We start from the raw sequence: 17136 nt of genomic DNA, 5'->3' as shown, positions 1-17136 counted from the left end.
ATATGATCAATACAGTGACGGTCTCGGTGTTCTAATAATAACCCAGGACAATTCACACAGCGTCGTCTAGTCCCAAATTAAACAGAGCTACGGGTACTAGACAACTGTCAAAATCCAGACCAATACAAACAATTATATACATAAATGCAAATGTTTGTACTATCTATGAAATTGAACCCGCAATCATCGGAAGTAAGGCAGAATTTAACCACTAAACCACCGAGGCCGTCTCTTTATTGACCTATTAATTATAAATGACATAGATAGAGTTGAATTGTAAATATCACAATGTATGCAAATGTATTCACATTCAAAACATCTTCTAACATAAATAGGTAAGAAATCCAACAGCATTACCGCAAACTATCATTTTGTCATTATATCAATTACCTATAATTTGTCCTCGTTCAGATTTTTGCCTGTATCCTATACCTAGATTCAAAATGTTGCAATCAAACATAAATTACCGTTAAACTGCCATTTGATATGGCTATTGATTCACAAACTTACACAAGATTACTAATAGCTATCTGAGGTATTCTGTGGCTGACGTAGGTGTTAATATTAGTTGTATTATCATCATTAATCAAAACCTGGTTCGAACCCGTGACTTCCACGTAAAATTATTAAAGACTTTACTACATCCTATATTCATGTTTGTTTTCTTAAATATTAATTATATTAGATAGATATATATAAGAATAAACTAAAAAATAAAAAACATTAAATATTAATAAATATACCTCCACTATAGTCGTCTTCTGAGGAGTAATGAAAGGCATTGTCAACTGTCGACATCATATCTCTATATTCACATAACCCAAATTTCACTTATTTGAATCCAACGGAACAAGCGGAAACCCTACCGCTGAATCTCGAATTAATTTAGTTTTTAATTGATGTTTCCATCGTTAGAGAGTCAGTCATAATACAATTTGATATCAATGGTTCTTTTTATATTTAGAGATATGGTATGACGACCTTTCAGGTATAAATAAGATAGACTATATATACAAGTATGGTAGATGTCAATATATGGGTAACAAAAATTTAACTAGTGGTCGCCCTGTGGTCAAACTTTGACCATAATTAATTTAACATTTACTAAGACTACAGACACACAATATTGAATACAAACAATATTAATATATTGTATTTGACCAAAGACTTTAAAAATAAACAAAACACCTAAGCGTGTATGTCAATTAAAAAATTGCACACCTTTTCTATATAAACTATGTAGGTACTATAAGTAGTTACTTATAGAGGAGTTCCTCTGTCAGTGTAATTTTCGTAAAGAAGGGTTAAATTTTTACTTCCATTATTAATATACAGATAATTACTAGGAACAAATATAAATGTCCATTGGTAATATTTCGTTTACATCACAACGCAGTCAAAACAGATGGATAAACAACAGGACACAGCGAAATAGCCCAAAGCGGATTTCATCCTATATGCACGTTAACATGGCAACATGGTAGTCATATTCTATGATCTACGTCCACCCACGAAGCGCTTTCACTAGCCATCTATTACAGGGTTATCTCTAAGATCTGGTCAAGCCTAAATTTGACTAAATGGTCTAGTAGTTTAGGTGGATCGATTAATAAAATACAAAAACTACCGTTATGGTGAACGCAACACTTGACATGGGGGTAAAGGGGTAAAGACTGATGACTCCATTACTAGCAATATACTATGTCCGGTTGACCTCCACGCAGTTCCCCCTGGAAACCATCGGGATATATTCATGATCAGACGGGTGCAGCATTCCATTATCATCCATTAAAAAAAACACTTGACGGCCTCTATGACGGTCTTGGTGGTCTCTGCTTGAGAAGTTAAGCTCAGCTCCATATCTGTGTGAAAAGTCTAGGAAAAAATTAAGTTAGCGGTTAAACTTCCAATTTTTTTACTACCTATCCATATATCCAACTGCGCTGCCTTCATTTAACACTTCACTTAATTATTTAAATTTATCCAGTACAAAGAAATATAACATTTTTGTTTTAAAATACCAATGAATTCATTACGTTCAGTTTTAATACAAAAATAATGCAAATAGACACATATTAAAACACCCAGACCAATACAAACAATCACACTCACTTTATACTACTCTTTTAATACTCACTTTATAATACTCAATTTATCATATGAGAATCAAACCTGCGAATAACAGTCACTCAAATCAACATAGGAAAGTCCGGCGCTATTCTTATCCGCTAGACCATAACCATAACCATCAAAAATTAATAAATTAATAATACATAAAATAGCTCTTAGGTAACCCTACTGAAATATAGATTATGAAAGTTTTGGAATGAAATGAGAAACGCCCGCGCACCGACAAATTTGGAGCGAGTTTACTTGTAACTATTATAACAGGCTCACTGAGGGTGATAGTTATAAACACTGCAAGTTACTTCAATATTGGCTAATGTTATCAGCAGATACAGATATTAAGTTATTATCAGTAATACTTCCTTATTTTGATCCTTAGAAGGTATTTTAGTCCAAATAAGGCATATAACTTTTTTTTTACTTTTTATAAATCCATCATGTAGATCCGGATCCGTTGGGAAGACGGTTATTGCCGGAATTCTACCACCACAGATAAAGATACTGTAGTACCCGTAGAAGACTTCTTGCAAAGTCTACGTCGGTAAGTATGATAAGTTGCGACGATTCTTTAAATTATCTACAGGGCGCATTTATATAGAGGTAACTTTTGTTGTAATTAATCTGTATTTAGTGACACAAAAAACAAAATTAATAAAATATAGTTTTATAGACAACTCTAAACTTCATTCTCACATCAACGTTCATAGATAGATTCAAATCAGGTCTTTACAGGACAGATCAAAATTTTAGTAAATTTCATAGATTAGACCATAGATTTAACTTATGACCATAAGACCATAGATTAAACTATAATTTTACTATTACTAGGTACAGACCTACAATAGTAAAACTATAGTTTTAAAAAGGAAATTAAATAATTGCTGTACAAATAAACACAACTTATTGCTGCGTTATCAATTAGAACCGTCTTAATGATCCGCAAACATTTTCTATTCAAACCGTATAATAAAAAGACATAATCACTTTTGAACAGTAATTTTTGATTACACAGACACTTTAACAATACAGATCAAGGCAAGATATAATTATTCAAAATAAACGTACCACGAATATGTTTACGCGATTTTTTACGATTATTCCTCAAATATAGACTCAGGTTCAACAACGTATAAAATTGGCTAAGTAAATTTGATTACAGTAATGTCATTTTAAAACCACATGCTTGCAAGAATATAATCATTGCATAATTCATGAATCTACCTATTTTGTAATAATTACCGCAGTATTTTAAACAATGATGAGGTCTTTTTTTATTTGTCTATAAGATTAGCAAATTAGCAAGCTTTTTTATACGACAGCAATAACCAACAAGATGGAAGTCGTAACTGCAACCTATAGTCATATACAGCAACAAGAACACTACAAAATATAGTATCATGACTAAAATATCCTACGTGAATTGCTTATTCTTTAATTTAAATCAAATCAAATAATTGTTGATAACTGTAATTTGTTTTCAATTAGCATTACGTAAAGATAACCACATGACAACGTAACCAGAGCATAGCTTGCAAGAAAGAGACCAAGTAAATATAAAACTATTGACCTTTCTATGAAATACGAGAGCAATTTTGCGCGATATGCATGTATGCGCATAATGTATACATATAGGTAAATAACATTGGAGTGTCTGTTTGTTGTACTAAAATAACATTTTTTACAATTTTTGTCTGTCTGTCTGTATATCTGTTTGTTCCAGCTAAACTCTGAAATCGATGCTACTTTCACTGATGCTACTTTTATCTTTATATATTTTAGAAAAATAAAGTTTAATTCCACGCGGATGAAGTCGCGAGAACAGCTAGTAAGGAATATAATTCTAGAGAATAATGAAGTACAAAAAGCTAAATCTCTTCCAGACATAGCTTGATTAGACGATAGGAGTATAGGGTAGAAGGTGCAAATAACTGTGTTAAATGACAACCATCTCAACATACCTTGGGTATGCTGACACGAAACACTAGGAGCTGGCAGAAAACGGATTTTGGAACATAAATTTGTTTTTATGTTGCACGAAACAAATACTTTAAATTGAACAAGTTTTTAAATAAGTATATATTTTTATAATTGGATAGCAAACTTTGTTTCTACGAAATCAAGTCACGCGATTGTCACAATATGTCGTGATGTCTGAAAAGTTAAATTATAAATCCATTTTATTGTTCAAAAGAGTGTATTTTGACAATAATGGATTGACAATAGTATTGCCAAGGGTTCATTGAACTGATATATACCTACATATAATTCGATATGTAAACTTGAAATACTTATTTGTTTTTCGTAACATTAATACTATTATTAAACTACACGTACATTTGATTTTTCAACCAGCTATTTGCATTTTAATTAAATTACTATTTAAATTTATAATTTTAAATAATAAATAAACAAAAATACTTTTTTAAAAAAAAAAAGAAAGGCAAAGGAAACTGCGTTTATACAGCCATGAACACAAAAATACTTCAAACATCACTGAACAACGCGTTGATTTATATACAGTATGTTCATTTGCTTGCCGCACGCACTAGCCGAAAGCTGAATGCTTTAATTTAATAGTCAAACTGTCTAATAGCGGTTATATATCATGGTTATTGCGGCCATGCGACGGATAATTAATTCATAGGGCGTTATTAACGAAAGTACATCGCTGCAGACAATTTGTACGTGAATTATTGTTCGTATGTATTGTGCTGTGTACAGTCGAGACTCGAGAGTGTTTACATTTGTAGATTAACTAACTTTATTTAGGCTGACTTTGTGAAAAGACATCTGCGTGGGATGCTCTATCCACCTATATACGGCCCTAACCAGCTTGATTTGTAATCTATATTTCGGTTCAAGGGTGAGAGTAGGTAGTGAGTAATTACAGGGTACGAAGTCTTATTTTACAGAATTATAGTCCATTGGAGATACCACTAGCGTCTCATAACAACGTAATGTCCGTAGACTTGTTCATATATATAGGCGACGGTCACCGCTTAGCCTTAGGTACCCTATGTCTTCCTCCATTCATAATTTAATTATGTTTGTTCTTATTGTAGTAAGCACAACAATCACAACATATTACCACAACTGTTATTCCGAATGGGGTAGTCAGATACATTGTCAAATATATACGACATACGCCTTGAATAATCATCAATTTTACCATCGATACAGTACGAACCTACAATAACCTACGTAATATATATGTTGAATTCGAGAATTACTAGTTATAAATTTGAACCAACATAAAGCGACACTCCTGGCTGAAGAATCTGCGGGAATGGTTTATCTAGAACCCAAACTAACTTCTCAGAGCAGCGGTCTCAAAAATTTAAATTGCCATGATGTTGTCCAACCTCTAATAGAAGTAGAATTCAAAGAAAATAAAATTAAAATCAAGTAACTAATAAACGTTAAATATATTAGAAAATGTGTACACGATAATACAGCGGCCATTAGCCGGCCAGACTCCGTGCTATTGATCTGTCTAAATTTACAGCGTGCCGCCAGCAATTATTGAACAGTTTGCCGCCATTAATGAGAAATCCATAGTGCTATCCATACGCAATGATACCAGACTGGGGGTTTTCCATCCTGATTTGGTGGACTTTATGGCAACGGGGGAAATTTGGGGGAACAATTATTTAAGGAGATTTGTGAGGGAAGAAATTGAGGCAGAGCGGTCTTAGGGATATTTTCAATATAATGGACAATTATTGAGCTTAAAAGCCCAAATAAGTACACAAAGGCTGTAAGCTAAACAACAATGAAGAACAATCAGGTTTAAAAATAATTATTAGTTGTGCAACCACGCCAGAAATACAAAAAAATCAAAATTTATTGTAGTGCATTTGGGCTAAAAACACTACTATATTGGGATATAGTCACGTTCTATAACGACACCGAAAACAGTTTTCATTATTGGGTGGATTTTCTTCGCATTTTGGATTTTGGGTGTAAATAAAATTTAAAGGAAATCACACACATATCTGCCAACACTCTCAACACGCCATTATTATTTAGTTGGCTTCCAAAGGAAGCCCCTCCTCCTTTTTTAGATTCAGTTAGTTTATTCAACTGGATAGTTTTCTTTTTGTTCATTAAATATTGAATGATATTTGATGATTCTTTATACCATCGTATTCTATACTATCTGATAACTAATATAGTGTTTTGGTAACAAAACTGTCTGTTCAAGGTTGTTACATTATTTTTATATGAATAATTCTATTCTATAATATTATTTACAAAAAAATCTTAACAATAAAAAACATCTTGTTTATCTAGAGAATGGAACGGAACCTATCCTAAGAAAATCTATGTTACAGTATTCCACTCCCGCCATAAGTAGTAGATAAATAATATCAGATAAATTAGTTATAGCTATATTGATCAATAAAATATAATATATTCAAATAAAAGTTGATTACATTTTCATGCCCAAACAACAAGTTATTTTACAGTTAGTACATTGAGGTTTGGTTCTTTTCATGTTTGAGTTCATATCATAAACACCTCCAAAACTTAATTCAAATTTGGTCCAAATAAAAAACATATTTTTGAAGCTAGAATGATAAAAATATTTTCTTTGGAATTTCTGTTAGATTACTGAATAAATTTTCTATTTGGTCAAGGTCATAACACGCGGACAAAGTCGCGGGCACAGTTAGTTGTACATATACGAAATTGTCCATAACATCAACAATTGTATTTAAAAAGAAGCAGTAAGTGTATATATTTATTCGTTTTATTCCTTAACAGTTGCTGTCAATAAGTAGTATCATTAACATAGCTAAGAAAAAACTATACAGTAATACATCATCAGTTGTTTTTGCACCCTTCAGCCACGTCGTAAAAATCTTTCCGCACCAACTAGAGAAAAAGGTTCCGCAAATGGTAATTCTGATTCCGGTGTGAAAAAAATCTGTCTACATCAAGATCCGGTTTCAGATAATAGCTATTTTTTATTTGTTGAAGGACGATTCCTACTTTATTTACTTTTAGTGAGTTATTCTGATATTTTGAACAAAAAAAACATTTTTTTTTTCAAAAATTAACTATGTATTGCTTGCTACTAAAGTAGCAACCTATATTTGTAATAATTGTTAATAAATAAATAAGATATTGGACTACTTATTATTAAAAGCTGTAGACTATGTAAAAGAAATCAAAAAAATTGTTGCCTATATATTTATTGTTAAACATACACGTTCATATATTGATGAAAAAGAAATAGAACTAGGTTAATTGAATCTCTTCAATTGTATGAAGCCACATAATACTGCACAATACATTGATATGCTATTGTACCACATACTTATACAAAAGCATTTTGAATTTGTATTTAATATTAATATATAATATTGTAATTATTTGTGACTTGTAAAATAAAATCAGAGACGTATAGAAATATATTATAAAAATATATATTAGTGTTAAATGTTATATAGTCAGTGATTTTACTAGAGAATGTTCGCAAAGAACAGTTCTGCCACGTTCTCAATTTGTAGTTTCATTATAGTATGTAAATCAGAGATAATAGAGATGTCCACAGCTATAACAATGATAGATAATAAATAACCTAAAATCTATAAAAAACAGTTCATAAAAAAGCTGATCATAAATAATTTTAGTCATAACAAAATCGTCACGTAAATGAAACACACGTTCCGTTTATTTCAGTGCACGTGGGCGACATCGGATACGCCGTTTTTTGCTGCACCGGTAACGTTTTAATTCGGGGCGTAAAACAAATATAAAAAACGGAGGGTGGTAGGATACACTTATCTTTCGCGCGAGCGATATGTTATCGCATGCGGTTCAGTAATAGTTTCTCAAAGTTTCACCTAACTGTATGATTTATGGAATGTAATATAAATTAATTTTAAAATAATCCTGTAATATTGATTAATGTTTTATTATATTTAGTAATAATATGTTACGTATAGTATATTTTTGAATGAATATTGGCTCTTTTCTGTCTATAAAATAACTTTTTAAAATCTTTTATGACTTACATATGTTTTTACCCTATGGTGTAAAAAATATGTAAGTCATAAAAGATTTAAAGTGTTCGGAGCCAATACTTATTAAAAAATATTCCTTAGTATAAACTGTGTCCCCACAATATATACGTAACATATTACTAAATATAATAAAACATAAATCAATATTACAGGATTATTTTAAAATTAATTTACACCATAGGGTAAAAAATATGTAAGTCATAAAACATTATAAAAAGTCATTTTATAGACAGAAAAGAACACTTCTCGTGTTCGTGCATACTCAATTTTACACCGAATAACACTACTCCATGTTCATATCTATCAAGTTGTTTAGTATAGACGTTATTCCATACTTATAAAATTGGAAGGCTTTGCAAATTCTAAATTTTTTTTTTTATTTTTGTTATTTATAAAACTGTCTTTCAATTATCTATTATGATCACTTTTTCAATACAGAGTCTACCGTAAGTTATCATCGTTTTCTGTACATAACGTTCACTAGTCCTTAAAAACTCCTAGTTAAAACTCTTATTTCCTTACCGGTCAAAGAAAGATAATAAGCACAAGAAACCAGGTAACAAATGAAAATAAATTAGTTATAATACGATACCTATGGATAAATGTACCTTTATTATTATTTTAGTTCCAGAGATATTCATTATGATTACTATATAAAAATGTCAAGGCTCCTTACATTTGAGAATCCCAGAACGGCACATAAACCGTACTGACAACTCCGCTAGCTTGTAAAGACATCCGTCATTCTACGCCCCGCGACGATTTAGCCACCCCTGTTTTAAAATGCTACTTATATCGCACCAACGTAATAAGACCTATGATCTTCTTCAAATATATATTGAAAGACGTCATATTACAAAGAAAATAAAAAAGAACTGAGATCAATTTAGATGTGGCCGATTTTCAGAGGTGTAATATGCCATTTCCGTTAAAGATTTTGATGTGAGTATTAAAAGAAATTGAGAATTGTTGTTGGATGTGTGATTTTATTATAACTTCTTTAGGAATCTAGAACATTTTAATATCGTAATATATATTAAAATATTGCAGATTAATAAAGAAGTCCTATGTACAAATAATATGTAGACTTTACATATAAATATAATATAAAATCATAATATCGTAACAAGAATAAGACTGTTTGTATATTAATGTTCATTAATAAAAAAACTAGTTGAATTACAATTAATTTTTCAATGTATTGTTAAATATGGGTTCTTATGTTAGGAGAAAGTTACTATTAATAATATATTTATATATATGAAATATATGAAATAGGAATACTTATTTCATTAATCAAATAATATTTGGCGTTTTACAGATACTTTATTTTGGCGTTTGGTCACTAACAACAAATGGCGATCTACAAACGTATACAAGTATGAAGTCGCGGGCATTGCTAGTCATTTAATAAATTTAATGTAGATAGAAACATTAGAATAATAAATAGAATAAAATAAAATAAATAAATTCTCTTTAACTTCTTTCATATTCTTCAGTTTTATAAACTCACCATTTTAAAGTTCTTCTAAATCAACTTCACGAAGAAGTAAACGTTCAATTCGTTTGTAATTTTATGTATGTTTTACGCGACAATTCGTCTTTTAGTTAATCTAATTTATTGGGTTTATTTGCTTACTTCCCGCACACAAGTTCTTACATTATTTCTACTTTATACATAAATATGCTGACTAATGTTATAAATGAAATTATTTGTTTGTAATTTATATCTTAATGTTGTAAATAAACATTATACATATATACGTATGACAGCTATTTTTTCACCGGTCAATCAAGGTCACAAGAACAAAGTCACAGGCAGATACTAGTCTATAAAATATATCAAATGTGCTGAACAATATCTATTAATAGTAGACACCATTAGATAAAATCAAACGATGATTTTCCACCTCTGCACTTCTGTACACATTTATCACGTGATGACAGATACAAACTGGCGATAGTAGTTTTTGTGACCATAACTCATCACAAACCGCCCTTCGTCACCTCCCTCGTGGTCCACTTCCGGAGTTAGCACAACAGGCAGAATGCCAAAGCGAATTCTTCGTACATGTTGTATAGATAATTAGCTACCTATTTTTGAGTTACAAATTATTTGTACATTTGTAATCCTGGAGATCTATAGTACAGGTTTAAACCTAGTTCAGACTCTCATAAGGAATAACTTGAAAGTTTAAATATTGATTATGTATACCTATTATAAGATTTCATGTGAGTAGTAAAATAAAAATGTCATTATAAGTACAATGACCAGTGCTAGAGTTATTCTACATTTATAGCAAAATGTTGGAGCTAAGTAGACATGGATTCTACGCAATTTTTTTTTTATGAACGATATTGGAATGATTCTCCCGCCTGCACTAACCCTTTACGTTAGTAGGAAAAAAGTGGAAAAATGATAAGAACCTGAGGTCAGGTCAATTAGCCCATTGTGATCAATTCAGCAGGAATTTATCACGATGGTCTCTAGGGGGAACCGCGTGAAAGTCAACCTAACATGGTAACTTGCGAAAAATGGGGTGATTTCCACATTACTAAAAAAACACCTTTTCCCCTCTACGCAAAAAATAATTATTTATATATGACGTGAACTATTGGTTGTCTATACACAATGATACCTAAAAATAAATATGATTATCAAAATACCTTGAGAGATGCAAATTATTATGTTTACTATATTATGTATACTATAGTACAACAAATTAATGATAGATCTGTTTAAATAATAAGTATAAATTAAAATGTATTTTCAGAGAAACCAATTATGATATGACTCAAACCTTCGTCTATTCAAATGAACTTGTATTACCTACATGATTACAAAAATACAGTTTTTTTTAAACTCCATTGGGCAGAGCGTATTAACCACCTGCGTAAGCTATTGTTAGCATTTTCGTCAAAAGGATATAATCTAATCATAAGTTGCCCAAACCTAAACAGATCAGTCCCCACAAACAACAACCCTTTTACGAGTATGACTAATATTTTTTTTATACTACGTTGAGCAAATTTCATACACCCAGGCATTTTATGTAAGTTGTGACAATTAACTACTAGGTCATTACATTTAGATTTGTTTAGTCTAGTGATAATGAAGAAGCCCGCTCCAGATCAGCGAGCTTGGTGCCACTAAGGCGCGGTGAGCGAGCCGTGAAACGGGTCATCTCATTAGCCTACTCGCTCGTATGCGATAATGCGACCCTTTGCTTTCAGTTCACTGAAAATGTTACTTACATAACTATACATACCTATGTTTATTCATGTAATAAAAGTCTGACTGATCCCAGTCTGTATTATGGATGTTACATTAGAAACACTAATAGGTATTGAGGGACTTTTTATAATAGCACCTATAACAATGATTTATAGAATTGTTATACATACTTATATTTACTGATGTATGTGTGTGCTTTATGAAATATGGATTGTTTTATTCCAATTTTTTTAAAAACTAAAAAGTTTTCAGATGATGTTGTTCCGAATACCACGGGTCCGAAGTCAAGGGTTTAATAGTGTGAAATATGTATATTATAATTTTATAATGTGTATTATTATTATATAAATACATAACACACATGAAAACACTCATACATACATAATAGAAAATCGAAACTACGACCATCGGAAATAAGGCGGTGTAAACGGCTACACTTCTAAAGCTGTCTAGTCTTACTCTGTATGTTATCTGTAAATTGTCAATTTATTTCGAATATTATGTATTTACACTTCGGTGCCTTTACCGCAAACACTAGTATCAACCTAAAAATTGGATTCCAATATACCGAGGGAAATGTGAGCATGTCAAGTGTTGCGTTCACCATAACGGTAATTTTTGTATTTTATTAATTGATCCCCAATTAGAGTCGGAAATGTAAGTTTTATCAGTGTAAAGTCGACCATTGACTGCGCGATATGTACTGCATATTAAACTAAATGCCCGTATAATATGGAAATAGTCTTAATTTAAAAGATTATAGCGTCTTCGTTTGAATTAAAACATTTTTAGTTAATTTTTTTAAGAATACAAAAGTATCCGCTTTTTAACTTTGTGGTGTACGACCTTTGGATTATTGGAGAATTATTTGATGATTTCTAAATAACATCGATTTTTAAAACATAGAGTAACGGCAAATATTAAATTAAAGTAAATACTAGTAGTTACATAACAGTTAAAACTGCTATAATTGATTATTTTTTTATTTCTGGATCTGACTGCACTTATTTCATTAAAATTTTATACATATCAACATTTACATAAAAAAATAATACCAATTAATAATCATAATATTATTAATATTATATTATAGGTAATTCTGCTAACATCTTGAGAAAACTTTTACAGTGGATAAACTATCTGTCAAATACTGTTTTTAAAATGTAGTTATATATTTTATGTGTATATAAAATATTTAAGTACTTACTTGTAACATATCTTTATAATATTTTCATTAATTGTGTAATTATATCTAAACTTCTTAACTGTTCGTATCTATATATTCCTAATCATATCATATTGTGGGGAAGGGGATTGATAGTAATGTGGACTAATAACTCCATTCCTAGCAATGTACCATGACAGGTTGACCTCCTCGTGGTTGCCCTAGAGGAAACTATAGTGCTAAATTCATAGTGAATTTACCACAATGGGCTAAGTGACCAGACCTCATGCTCATCTTATCATCCTCTACTGGTGCACCGCCAGTGTAAACCGTTAGCGCAGCCAGGTGAACCATTCCATTATCAACCCTCAAAAAAAATCATATTGATATTATTTTTAGTTTCAGTTTCTACTTTTTGACATACTTGACATTTGCATATTTAACCTTCTACATAGAATATTTATTCATTTGTTTTACACGTCATAGAACTTAATTAAATGCAAAGTAAGGTGGAGTGACTCATTGTTTATTGTATTATTTCAGACAACGACCCCTTGACTTGTAATAGGTTTGTGTCTAATTAAAATGCACAAAATAGCTAATTACTTAATCACGTACTTGACAAACCTACATAAATAAAAGTCAGGGTTCCATACTAAATAAGTACACAAGTTAAATAAACTCCATGGTGTAACTTCATTTTATCCTCGGTTGTCTAGCCGATTTATACACACCGCTTTATATCTGGTGGTCGCGGGTCCGATTCCCCACACGATACAAACATTTATATTGTGTTTTCTATATATAATAATATGTAACCCAGTACAATTTGCACAGAGCCATCTAGTCAACTGGATCAGGATACTACACAACTGAGATACATTTACTTTAGTACAATTTTGGTAAATACATATAAGTAATATAAGTAGAAAACACCCAAACCATTATAAACAGTTTTAACTGTAGTACAATTTACTCTAGTATTGAATACAATGTTTGTACCGGTCGAGTTAAACCGCTAGATTGCCATTTTCTATATATGTATATAACATATGTATTTACAAAAAAAAAATTTAGCAGGTACATGTTTCTATCAGTTGTTTAATACCCATAACATAAGTTTTGTTTAACTTTTGAGTAGATGACGCCGTGTGAATTTTCCAGAGTTACGTACTTACAAATTTAAAGGGCAAACATTTTATTATTTGTACGTTTCTTTATAATGTATAGACTAAAATATTTGACTGATAAATCAGTAATTATGTTAAAACATAATTAATCAACACATCGTTTGTGATATGTACTCTACACCTAAGTACTATGTACCTACTTAAATTGTTACACGTCCGTTCGAGTTTAAGGATAATACTACCACATTTCTCATGGTGATTCATATGAGAACAAAAATGTACCAATAAACCACGTGACCTAACATGGTAACTAGTTCCCATTACTAACAATCCTCTATTACTCTTCCTATTTATGTCAGAATACAATTTATATTAGTACCTATCTATTTCAGGATAATTAAGTATTAAGTACTTGACCCAACAGTTTTTTGTGTCAGTCATGTTTGAACTCACTACCTTGTGACAGAAAACGCTCAAGTAATTAATATTCAAATGCAATATATCAAGATACTAAGATTATTAGATTAATGGGAAGTTAACTTCGTACTATATGCGATCGCGTGGATCCCAGACAGCGGATGCAGTGTGCGTGCTTAATTAAGCAAAATAATTACTGTTGCTATATCAGATGTACTCGTAAATAGATGTAGGACATTATTATCTATCTATATCTGTACTCCCATGATTGCTATAGATGCATTGTCAATGGCAATATTGTGATGGTCAAAAACTTAGGCGGCGATAATCACTTATGCCGATGCCACTATTGGTGTGCCACAATAAATATAAAAAAAATCCTTATTCCATGGATTCACCGTGCCCGGCCATCGCGTAAGAGAGGGAAACTCCGAGCATTCCCGAGACTTGTTACCCGGGGGTATATTTTAGGTCTCTTTGGGTCTTTTCTCGTCTAAACAACTGACTATTTTTTTATAAATTTTGTTACTGAGATAGGACTTCGGCAAACGGCATGATACGTATATATTGTCGCCAAAATGAAACTTAAAGAGGGTAATAGCAGATGCATTTGTACATGTAGATATATAAAATTCGACATAACTCTCTCGACTGTACTTTTAACCATAATTAAAAAATATTACCTTAATTTAACTAATTAAGATACACAGAAATCGCGAGCGCCGGATATTTACATATACATTTTATAGAAAATAACTTCCTACAGATATTCACATGGAATATTTAAAAAACGAAGTTTCGGTAAAGTTGCACAGTGACACGGTGTGACGGGCGCGTAGGTAACTGTACTACTCGCTGCAGCTAATTAAAATGTTTAGCGGTGATCTGTGACGAGACCTCCGTGACAGTCAACCGAATAGGCTGTTGCAACACTAAATATCTTAACTGCTTAACTTAAACCGAGTTCACATATGTTTAGAGGTTAATAACTTCTGCCATAGGCAAAAAAAATTACATATGTCCTCGATTCATGATTTGTGAGGCGTGATACATAGTGTAACAAACTCACTTTTAACATTTACCTACGACCTCCTCCTAAACCCACCCTTGGACGGAACCGCAGCTCATATTCATTATGCTTCATAATATAACTACCTAAATGATTTTAGAAATTTTTCAGGAAATCAATCCGAGAGGAAAAGTTTAACGAAATTAGGAAATGTTAAGGGGTTTGAAAACATTTACTTGTTTATTGTAACTAAATTAACTCTTCTCTTTTAGTTATTGAAGTATGTTTGCAATTTATCTATTAAAAAAACTGATACCAAATCTTTCTTCATAATAAATAATCTCAGAAAAATTCACACACGCCATCTAGACCCAAGTTAATCCAGCTAAAGCTTGTGTTATGGGCACTAGATAACTAATACAAATATATAAATATATTTATCATAGAAAACGCCCAGACCTATACCTACAAACAATAATACAAATGTTTGTGCCGTGCGAGTAATCGAACTCGCGACCATCGGAAGTCGGTGTGCTAAACGGCTGGACCACCGAATCCGTCATAATATGAGTAGATATATTCCATATTAATGTGTTATTTTATTTGTACAAAATTTTTATTTATGGCGCTCCAGCCAGCTTGATTAAGAAACAAACATGTCTAGAATGTTTCACATGTATATTAATAATATACCACGTCATTTATTTTCCAAATTTGTTCCAAAAAAAACGGGCAAAGGGCGACACAAGTAACGTATAATAGAAGTTATTTGTTTACCTACTCAGAAAAATGTTTATTCATATTTTTCTTTACTTACAATTACCAACTATAATAATCTTCGCTGCTGATATAAATAAACTGTCAACAGAGGTGAGGTAAGCACTGATATTACTGATCAACAACTATTAATGACTATTTGCTCGAAGAATAAACCCGTATATATGTAACATATATACGAGTATAGTGTCCCCATTACTAGCAATGTATTTTGTTAGGTCGACCCCCACGCGTTTTCCCTGAAAACCATCATGATTAATTTTTGGTTATTTAATCACAATGGGCAAATTGACCCTGACTCTCATCTTATCTCATCTTATCATCCACCACTGGTGCTCCGCCAGCGTAAGCCCAATGGGGCCCAAATGGGTGCACCATTCCATTATCATCCATAAAAAAACATACAAATCAGTTTACATAGCATTTAACTATTATAGCTTCGAGTACTTTGGATTCCGCAGACACTAATTACAAAGTCGCTCGTCTAAGCACAATCAGTATTTTTCTTTGGGGCATCAATAGATAAAAAAATACACATTTGCGTAACACTATCGAATTAGAATATACTTTATTTGCAATATACAGTAAAGAAGAGAGTCGTATGTGTATTAGGAAATTTGATATTTGAGTAGGGTAAGTAAATAATAATAGAGTTACGTTACAATATTTAATTTAATTCCAGTCACATCCATAAATAATATATTACAATGTAAATAAGAACACTTTATGATTTCATGTCGTTTTATTACAATTGCGTTAGTCATAAAATAATGTTAATAATTAAAATGCCTTTATTCCATAACAAATTAAAATAAACAAAGTTTCTCAAACTTTGAGCGTTAATACTTTACAAAACGACAATATTTATACAACCTGGGGCTTTCATTACAGGTTTTATATATAAGAACCATTTGACAGTAGAAAATATAAAACCATTTTTTTCTCTCGAATGTGTCATACATACAACAAAACTTATATTTAAATCTGTTTACAATAAGAAACGCTTGAAACAGCGTTACACGATCGAGCCCCTTGCCTTATTGCCTATATGTTATGAACAATATAAGCAATATTATAAATAAAACAATTGCACTAAAGGTGGGTTTTTAAGTAATTCACCGCAACGGCCATAGTTCACATATGAATTGTCACAACTGAAACAAAACAAATTAATTTTTATATAAAAAGTGAATACAATAGCAAAACGTGTTGTGTATTTTATTAAGATTATTAAGATTTTTTAC

The sequence above is a fragment of the Achroia grisella genome, unplaced genomic scaffold, assembly GCF_030625045.1.
Source record: "Achroia grisella isolate CSIRO2021 unplaced genomic scaffold, CSIRO_AGI_Agris_v1 utg511, whole genome shotgun sequence".
Classification (NCBI taxonomy): Eukaryota; Metazoa; Arthropoda; class Insecta; order Lepidoptera; family Pyralidae; genus Achroia; species Achroia grisella.
The sequence above is the reverse complement of the archived record's forward strand: the minus strand, read 5'-3'. Positions refer to the sequence as shown.